Consider the following 10,829-nt stretch of genomic DNA (forward strand, 5'->3'; position numbering starts at 1 on the left):
TTCTATGCCTCATCTTCTCACCAATGTGATGGGAAAAAGAAATCCAGAGAGGAGGTTTTGTAGATGGCATCTGTTTGCTACTAGATGAATAAGCCCAGCATGGCATACTGATAAATAGCACTCCATCACAAGCAGCGAATGATGATGAATGCCGCATTAACATCAGATGATGTTTTCGCAGGGGGCTGCTGAACTGTGGTAGAAGGTCAAGATTTTTATTCAAGGGGTTAAGAAGACATCCTCAGGCTAAAACAAATGACTGGGAAATACTGAGTGGTAAGGGGAGCCAATTTAACTATTAATGTTGGGTTTAGAAAGGCCCTATTGCCAAAGTAAAGGTTTGAAGTAAGATTTCCTGTCTAAGCTATGGGAAATGTGGTCTGAAACTAAAAGGTAAAACGACGTCCACAGAACAAATATCTACTGCAAAAGTCTTTTTACTCTGTTTTTGCCTTAATACAGACAAGTAAACTTAAACTTAAAAATAACCTTACTGAACATAGCTATGGGAGTCGTATGTTTGAAAGGAAAGTATACAAGCAATATGATCTGTCTCTTCCTTTAAGTTTGTTTGTTGTTGGCTTAATGGTATGGATAAATTCCACTCTGTGAATGCTCTACTGTTTGTGGTGCCATATTTTGTTGTAAAATGTTTAACCTGTTAGCAGATCCATGATACATGCCATTGCACATGCAGTTGGCAGTAGCAATTGACCACTTTAGTCAATTGCAATGTCAAGATTGTCTTTTATGGCATCTTGCTTATGTTGTCAGTGATGGAAAGAGTTTAAAATCAAATGACAAGAGTTCAATCCACACAGAAAAAAAAAACACCAAAAGACTTTGTGCATCGAAAGAAGTGAAAATAATTAGTGGTTTTTGTAAGTGATTAATTCCCTGCCATTAAGATGCATTTTATTTGTCATTATACATACAAGGTACATACAACGAAATTTCACAGATCAGATTGAGGGTTAGCCTGAGCTGCTGCGACTGAGCGCACCGCCACTAATGGCCGAACTGACTGGCATGTCTTTACTGCTGAGCCCAGGACTCAAACTGCACTCTTGCTGTTGGGCAAGAGTACCGACCCCTGGTCCACCGTGCTGCCCGTTAGAAAAACTCCTGAATGTCCTTGTTTTTTTCCTTTTACTGTGTTTCTGACACATCATGAAAAAAATGTAAAACATATTTCTAAACAATTTTCCTTTCATTAGAGACACACACAGTCAATGCCACCCAATGCCAATGCAATTGATAGTATTGTTTTTGTTTGCATGTAATCAATATATTTCAAAGGTTTTGTGGATTTTGGATATTATGTTCTCAAACTACAAAAGCTGGGCGCATAAAAACTTCACATTTAAAAGTAATGCTGGTTTGCAGTCAGGACTGTCTCGCTGGGAAATGTCCAAACCATTCATAATTAGAAAACTAGTTCCAATTTGCTACCAGCTTTTTACAACTTTGGCAACTAATGCTAGGTTTGGAATGAATTAATTTGTTTTTTCTCAACAGTATGTTGACTTTAATACAGTATGTAAATTACTTAAGTTGAGCTACGTTTTGCTGACCTAGAGCAGAAGTTAAGGTCAATGCAGTGAAAGAAAATCATGGTTAACCCTCTTCATGGGAAGCAGCCAAGGTCGGAGGTCTAACTCACCTTGAAATAGCCAAATGAGCACCGCCTGTTGCCAAATTATCAGGCTCCCTCACTCCCCAAACTTATCCACATAGAATTTCTACTTTGCTCTTATCATGGGTAATATATATATATATATATATATATATATATATATATATATATATATATATATATATATATATATATATATATATATATAGCATTGCACAGGATAGTCATTGTGCCAAATAAGAATGACTAGAGCTACACAAGAGAGAGAGAGACAGAGAGACAGAAAGAGAGAGACAGAGGAGATGTTTCAAATGTGTATTGCTAAATTATTCTATGATTTGCAGTTATTGAGCAATTCCAGCAACTTTGTTGTATTCCATTATTTTTCCATTGTAAAATAATAAAGATAGAAAACAGTTTAGCCCATAGGTTATACGTAGAAAATGTATACAGCACTTCTGCTACTTTCTTTGGGTGTCAGGCATTTTTAGTACAAACCTACCTCATAAAAGTAGTCATTAAAACTGAAAATGTAAGGTTAGGTTTTACCAATCATTTAGTTTGTAAGTGGCAACAAAGCATCAGAACCACATGTTAAAAAGGTCATACATTTGAAATGCACCAGATTGTGGACCTGAAATTTCAACCAAACATGGAGGGCAATTAAACAGATTTGTCTGTGGGGTCCCTCAGGGCTCCGTACTCGGTCCTACCCTTTTCACAATTCTACGTGCTTCCCCTCGGCCGTGTTGTCAGCAGGCATGGGGTTAATTTCAAATGTTGTGCTGACAACACTCAACTCTACCTCCAGATCACTCCCTCCAGTTCACCTTTTGTCAATCTGACTTGTTTCAGTTCCTGCCTGGAGGAGAGTAAGGCATGGATGAGTCAAAACTTCCTGAAGCCAAATGGCTCAAAAACAAAAGCCATTCAAACCGCAACCTCTAACCAATTGTACTCTTCTATCACCTCCGTTTCATTCTTCGGCCACACCATTCCCCTTTCTCTCTCTGTTACTAACCTGGGGGTTAAGATTGACCTCACACATTTTAATCAAATATCATCATTTGAGACATTAAGCTAAGTTTTTTTAAATTCCAATTGATTCTGGCTGATGACTGAATCAATTCATACGCCACAACATGATGACATATAGCAATTTCTGCTTTGTTGCAGTGTACACTGGAATGTTGTAGATTTGTTTTCATGTTGTGGTTCATCCAACCACCAATAACCACATGCAGCTATATTCAACATGCCTTATAACAAGAAAACCATCATGTTTAAGCTTAATACTGTTCTAAAGCAGGCAAGTATGTTGGGAAAAAGTTTAGATTTACAATACAGGGTTTCTGTCTTTTATTTCTATTTTGGTTCAACCTCCTACTTTGGCCATGCGAGTGAATGAATCCTCTCAAAATTATTAGATTTATGTTTGAAATCTGGTGTTAAAAGACTCCTGAAAATCTTAGATATAAGTGTGCTATTATTATTTTTTTTAACCTTTCTAGTGTTTGGATGTACAATGGTAAAGTCAGATCATTCCCAAAATATGGTCACCAATTGTTTTCCTTTCAGCTGTGACTATTGTAGAAGAGGTCCTTTTATAGGAGACCTCTCCTATCCTTTGAGATGTTTCTGTCTCTATGTAATCAATAACCCAATCTCAGTCCACTTGTGGGGGGGGGGGGCAAATGCAAGTGCTTGTGTGTTTCTGTGTGTAAGAGACAGAGAGAGTGCTAGAGTGTGAAACTGTACACCGGTGAGGGACACAACCAATTGGGGGAAATGCGTCTGTCTGACCTCCAGCAGGCATCATTTTCCACCTTCTCTGTCTGCAACTTCTGTCGGTCAAGCTTACATGTCTCCATTTTGCCCCCTCTGATCTTCGTCTTCCACCAACTTTGCTTTCATCTTTTTTCCTGTCTTCATGTATCAGTGTGTCAATCTGTCCATCACTTGGCCACAGTTGGTAATAAATTGGTGTGCTCTTTAGAAAGTTCTTCTTCACATTCTGTGCTGATTACAGTTCGTGTATCTGTCATCCTGACTGTATGTCAGAGTGATCGATGGAGTGTGTGTTTCTGCATGGGTGTGTAACATCGGTGGAGCAACCATGCAGATTGTAGGTTGGCGCATGTAAAAGAATCAGACCTGCTTTGCCACGTTGAACGACTGTATAACCCAACATTATACCCTTATTTTTCACAAAGATACAAACACACAGTCACACATTCAGAAGATTGATAAGTTAAAGGTCAGTGACCAGGTGATAACCATGGAGATCCCAGAGTAATCTGCAAACTCCAGGGACTGGATTATAAGAAAGGGTGAATGGACATTCTGGTTTTCAGCATCAATTATGATTCATGAACAGGTTAGTAGTATTATGCATTACTTTTCTTTCTATAACGCATTGGTGATTTGGATATCTGCCTCTATTGTCCATGTGCATTTCAGTTATTTGCACACTGAGGAGAGTACATTTGATGAGCCTAAATTGAAGCTCCCCGGTAAGATGCATAACTCATAGGGGACCGGAATTACACTGGACACCTGCGTTGCGTCTTTTAAATCTTGGTTTTACGCCTGGTTGCATGTCACTCTCTGTGGCTGAGACCGTAGCCAGTTTTGAAAAAGCTTTTAATTAATAGAGTCATTACATTCTAATCTACCGATGCCCTTTCCTTTGTGTTGTCCTCAGCCTCCAGAGGAAAGCTTAGTGAATTTCATCTGCAGTGAGGAATTACATCCCTTGAAATAAGACCCTGAAGTGACCCCTAGGTTTGCCAGCTGGGACAATAATAGGCCGAGGAAAGCAGATGCTGCATTGGTAATAAGAGGGAAAGAAAGATAGTTTTTGACTTTTTTTTAGGTGACAAAAGAATTAATATGTTTTCAGCAAAAATAGGCTTGCACGCAATTAAAATCAATAGAAAGAAAATCAATCAGTTGGTCAGATATGGAAATTTGACTATTTCCCCATGATTGGGTGTAAATAATGAACACTAGGTCATATATATATATATATATATATATATATATATATATATATATATATATATATATATATATATATATATATATCTCAAAAGATAATTTTAATATATGTTTTCATGCATAGGTTGTGATGCATAGATTAATGAAAATGTCTGTTCTTTTTAATCGACCAATAGGCATGTACTTCACCTGACTAGTGTGCTGTATAAAATGTGATTGGAACATTTAGATCGTAACCGCATGTTTGATTAGCTGGAATAATCAGAATCAGAAGTTAAAAAAAACACAGAGTCAGAGAATTGGGTTCTAGCCACATATTGAAAAAGGTACATTACTACAATCTTGTAGAAGTGCCATGGACCTTCTATGGCACCGCTATAGGAGATACACACTGGTGTTCTCTTCCAGCTTTCTGTGCAGAGAAGGGTGGGCAGTATACAACTTTATAGTACAAGTAGAATATGCAATTACCTAGTTCAACCAGTAGGGATGTGTGGCACAACCTTAAGAATAGGTTACACCCTTGTACAAACCAGCCTGAAGGGGTTCTATTCTGATCGTGATCAGAAGATTATGTTTCCTACCAACAGTCATTCTATTTAAATGTCATCGTTCTGCATAAACCTCAGTCAAGCCTATCCTGGACAACAACTATCTTATGAATTCACTGCAGATATTTCTGAATGTCAAACTTGAAAATAGGAACTGTTGCTCTTAAACAAACAGGACCTATCTTTGCTGAGAAGTCTCTCTTTTCTACAACCTTGTGCTTTTTTATACCACATCCTACTTTTTGTCTCAACTCAACTCATTCTTTCTGACACAATTGCAACACCAACCTTTTTGACTTTATGTCTTATGCTTTACGCAGTTATGCTACTGAAAAATAATCCGCAATATGCACATGCAAACCTATTAGTATTAAGCGTATTTATGGAGATTAATAAACTAAATCATAAGGCTAAAAAATAAAATAAATAATCCTCACTCTTCAGCCAGCTGCCATCAGGAAGGAGGCTTAGAAAGGCCAGAACCAGCAGGCTATATAACAGCTTCAAGCTCAACCGTCTCCAACCAACCCCCCACTGCCCACCCCCATCCCCTTTCTGCCTCTGCACAAGCAATATCTGAACTTTTGCCCCCCTGCCTCTTGCTCAACTAATAAAATTCCTTCATCTCTATGGGTCTTCTGTGTTCTATCTAATAAACAACTGACCGCTTGGACTTAAAAATAAAAGTCCAGCACCCGTCACTTTGATAATCCATTCACTTTATTTATCAGTGCATTGTCACCTCTGCCAATTGCTATTGCCTATTAGTTGTTTTCTTGTTCTGTGACAGACTGGCGACCTGTCCAGGATGTACCCCGCCTCTCACCCATTGAATGCTGGAGATAGGCACCAGCACCCCTCGCTACCCCAATAGGGACAAGTGTGACGAAAAATGGATGGATGGATGTTTTCTTGTTTTTTAAATGTTGTTTGTTTGTTGCACTGCGGTACCGTGAGAACTGACATTTGAACTTGGCCATATGTCTGGCATAACAAAATTGACAATAAGGTTGCTCAAGACTGAACAAAAAAGTGCTGCTGACCAAAGTGTTTACACTTCCTTGTTAGGTAACTCCAACTCGGGAAACTTTATTGGGAGTTATGTATAGATAAATATGTTTAGGAATCTACATAGTAGTTCCTAAATCATAAATTAAACATTATTAATAGCTGCAGATCTGAGTAATTCCTGATCTTTGTGACAATGACCTTTTAGAGTTTCATTACTGTTCAATTAGTTGACCACCTGATGTCATTTTGGTTACTCCATCAAAGGGGCCATTTAGTTTCCCTCTTGTGTTCTTCTTCATCACTTGATTTTAATCAGAACATTGTGACCTTTAATACTGCTCTGTCCTACATCATATCCTGTACAAGAGGTGGTTGGTTATAAATTAAACTTAATCATTATTTTCCTTCTAAACTGATGATATAGCAATTGGAGCTGGTTGACTTGCAGCTTCAAAGGTTTCATTTTTATGTATTGTATACTAGTACTAGTATTGTATGGTTTTTTTTAAACACTGTATTCGTCATTTTTTGGTAGAGCTTGTTGTAGGACCCAAAAGCAGAGAGACAAAAGCAGGAAGCCATTAAAGGTGAATTTAATGCACAATCTAAGCTTGCAGAACACTGGAGGACGCAGGAACCAAAGCATCAACGAAGCGTGGCCCTGGGGTGCAAACCGGGGACGTGATCAGGCAAGATGACAGGAGCAGCAGTATGAACCAGCGGTCACTGAAACAATGAGAGGAGCTTAAATAATGGCAGGAGTTGATTGACTAATTGGTGACAACAGGTAGTTGTCACCAATTAGTTGTATAAAGGCAAAACAAACAAAACCCCAATTCATGACAGTATTGTAAGAGCTACTTGGCCTTCTCCTGCAAAATGCTTGTGGTCATGCCTCCTTTTTTCCTCTGAGCTATTTACATCTAAATATTTATGATTTTAAATGCAGAACAACTAGTGAGCGTGTCTTATTTGTAAAACAGTAAAGCATTCATTAAATTGTGTTTGTCTGTTTCCCTGTCCGTATGTCAGTCTGCTGCAACTGTCTCTCTCTCTCTCCCACTCTCTCTTTCATTAAACCTGACAAACATCAGTAAACAGCTGGACATGGCTTTCAAATCATGGATTTCATGAGTACAAAACATGTAGTCTAAGCATATTGCATGGATGTTCCTTATGGGAAAATGCAAACGTTTTCAGACCCTCACCCTTTCTTTTTTTCCACCAGGAAATGTTGGACCAGAAGCCAGTGATATTTTGCAGTAGCGGTATAATGTTAAGTATTGTGCTTAATTTTGAACTGAACAACATCGGGGATTCCACAAACACTGACGTAACCTGTCTGTCTGTTGAGAGCCAGAGGAGAAATGTGCCGGTGGTTTGGCCTGGCACGCCGCACTACAATAAATGGAGGAGGAGGAATGGGCAAGGCGGGAGCTTGTGTGCACCGGGGATAGGACCGGTGCAGAATTCCCACAAGAACTCAACTAAATGGCTGCCAAATAACAGTTTGAAAGGGAATTAATTGCAGAAAGGGTAAGTTTAATTGTTAACTTTTGATAATGAAGAAAGAAAAAAAAAAGCTCCAGCAGAAAAGCAACGGATCAATAGGTGCCTCAATAGGTGCCTTTATCTGGATGTCATTTGGCCCAATATTTGATATACTATCTTGAAAACCCTTCTTATAAAGAACATTTTGATTTTGAGCAGGGCAAGGGACGTTTGTTTTTTGTACTTTTCAAAAACCAGATAAATTCCTTACATTACACAGTTACACAAATACATATCGAAAGCAGTTTGAAACACGAATTGCCGTAGAATTTAATCGTGATAGAGAATTGGCACTCTAATAGTCTATTTCCATGTTTATTTGCATTTCTTTGTGTTTCTTCCCATCTGTTATTGTGGCTAATTGTGCAGCTTGTTCAGCCCACCCTCTCTTCAGCCAAGCTGTGAACTATGTGGCTGCGAGACTCACAAGACTAACAGCCTGATTAATTGTTCTCAACTGTCTGTGTGACATTTGTAATGGTCTCTCCCTTAGAGAATTAAGGAAGGAAGGGATAAATGGAGGGTGAGAAATTGAGAAAAAGAGGTGTTTTTCTGTGGTTCTGTTTGTCTCAAAGCATGTTTATGGTCTTGGGAGTAAGGGCAGGGTGGGACGACCGTGATTTATATTCTAGCATTAACAATGAATGCAAATTGTCAATAACACTAATTCTTACTGTGTGACCTTGTGTTTTATGTATGTTTTCTCTAAGGTTTGTTTTCAATCCTGAAGTAAAAGTGATAACTCTACTAGTCTGCCAAAGACACTCAAAATGTTGCCATCCAATTGTCATGTGCAATTTGACCAAACTTTTAAAATGTTAAAAGAAGGGGGAAAAAAAGTGAATTAAATTGTAAATGGCTTGTACTTGTATAGCACTTGAACTAGTCCGACGATGTCAGAGTGCTTTACATTACATTTTGGCAAAAACGCTTGTTTGTGGTGTGTGGGAAGCTATCTTTGAAAGTAAACGATATCCACCTGAAGTGCAGAGGGATTTATCATTGTAAACACGTTACCACACAATGATATGTGATTCTTTATACAAACAGACTTAATTTCATAGTGTTCATAGTGTTTTGTGTATATTGAGAAATTTTTGTACTGTTTTGCACCAAGTCATTTCCTTAATTGTCCTAACATTAAAGCTTTCCACGCAATTCATCTATGTGCAACCAGGACAGCTGGCAGCAATCACACACACTGGCCACTTTATTAGGTACACCTTGCAAGTACCAGGCTAGACTCTCTTTCACCTTTAGAATGGCCTTATGTGTGGTCGCTGGTTAGATTCAACCTTGTTCAAACTATTAGTCAGTATAAAAGCAAAAAATATATTAGGATTTTCCAATAAAATAGACAACTCTGAGTGATTAAATGGATATTAAAATAGGCTATACTTTTGTACATATTCTACGGTCAAATTCATTGAATAGAGCATGCGTTCCAATGAGGCTCGTTTGTCAAAAGTACTAAAAATAACTAAAAATAACTTTTAACCAGGTATTTAGCATATTTTCATAAAGCCCATGTTCTGTATTGTTTGTATTATTATCTTTGGGATGCTCTGATGCAATATTCTAATCCTCTATAAAATAAATAAATGTGTTTTCAAAAGATGTATGTGGAAAATCGTCATTAATAGAAACAAAGACTTGAACACAGAAGTAGCAAAGTTGTAGGTTTAATATTGAGAGGGTGTAACATGCTATTCTACGGCTGTATTTACCCCAGTGAAAGATTTCTTCCTGTGTTGATATTTTTATTACAGCTTCATACTGAATAAATATGAGATTTAATAGCATGTACTAACATTTTACCTTGACTGTATATCCATGCATGTGTTCAGGATTGTATGTCCATGACAAAACAATAGAGCTTTGGCTTAGTGTTTTTAGGATTGCATTTGTGCTGGTCTAGGATAGTATGTCCAAGCACGAAGCAAATAGGATTTTCTGGCATCTTTCGCAGATTTTTTCCGTGTGTTTGTGTGTGTGTCTGCGAGTGTGTAGTGCAAGAGAGAAAGCTGGAGACTCAATATTGTGAGGTTTAGTTTCCCACTGTGGTCATCCAGATTGCCAGTTACCACAGCCTTTTGTACAACATGATAGATAAATCCTGTTTCCACACACACGGACTTCCACACTCACACTTCCACAAAAGCCGTCTCTGAGCCAAGTAATGTGGGCTAGAGGGTTCATCTTAACCATGGTGAACTCTGGTTTGTCTGAAACAAACAAAAGCCATGTGGGGATGAGGCTTTAACCAGCATGATCAGACTTTAATATTCCATTGGTGTAACAGCAAGGATTATCTCTTGCCCTCTTTGAATGTGGAGGGAAGAGTTTTTTTTTTCTGTTCTGTTTTTTTTTATTCAGGAAACAAGATTAATTAATAAGAAGAGCCCTTTCATAAAAAAATTAAACAGAGCATACACAAAAGACTAACACTTATTTTTTCCTGCTGAAAATAAACAATTAATTTGCTCAGTGCAGTAAGAATTTCACCTAATTCTCCGAAAAATCAGTGTCTTGTGGCACCCTTAGATTATTTAAAAATTCGGACAGAATTATTTTTAAGTCTAAAGCTCCACATTTTGAAAAAGGCAATTAGCAGGCTCTCCTGTTGTTGCAGCAAACAAAGAGCCTGCACATTTCAGTTTAATGAGGCAAGTCTGGTGCAATTTGAGAATCTCTGTTGGAATTTAATAATGGCTTCCACCCGCTTCACGTCATCAGAAATATCTTCAGAGTGGTGTTGTCATAGTGTTGGGTAGCATTCAAGATTATTATGGGAAAACAACTCCAGACAGACTCACGTAGAGGTGTCCATACAGGGTAGGATATCATATTCATGACAATGCTACAAACACAGGCAGTTCGGTTAAAATTTCACAGAAACAATGAATGTTCTGTTCTATAGGGAGCAACTCATAGTACTTTTCTTCATAGAACTTCATGACTCTTACATGTAAAATAGATAATTTATTTGAAATAAAGTCTTCTTTAAAAAGATGAGGCTTTGGGGATTTTATCTAGAAGCATCTATTTTCAGTAGTATTTTCAGTAGTAGTTTTTTTTCA

The sequence above is a fragment of the Fundulus heteroclitus genome, chromosome 7 (assembly GCF_011125445.2).
Source record: "Fundulus heteroclitus isolate FHET01 chromosome 7, MU-UCD_Fhet_4.1, whole genome shotgun sequence".
In the NCBI taxonomy this organism is placed as follows: Eukaryota; Metazoa; Chordata; class Actinopteri; order Cyprinodontiformes; family Fundulidae; genus Fundulus; species Fundulus heteroclitus.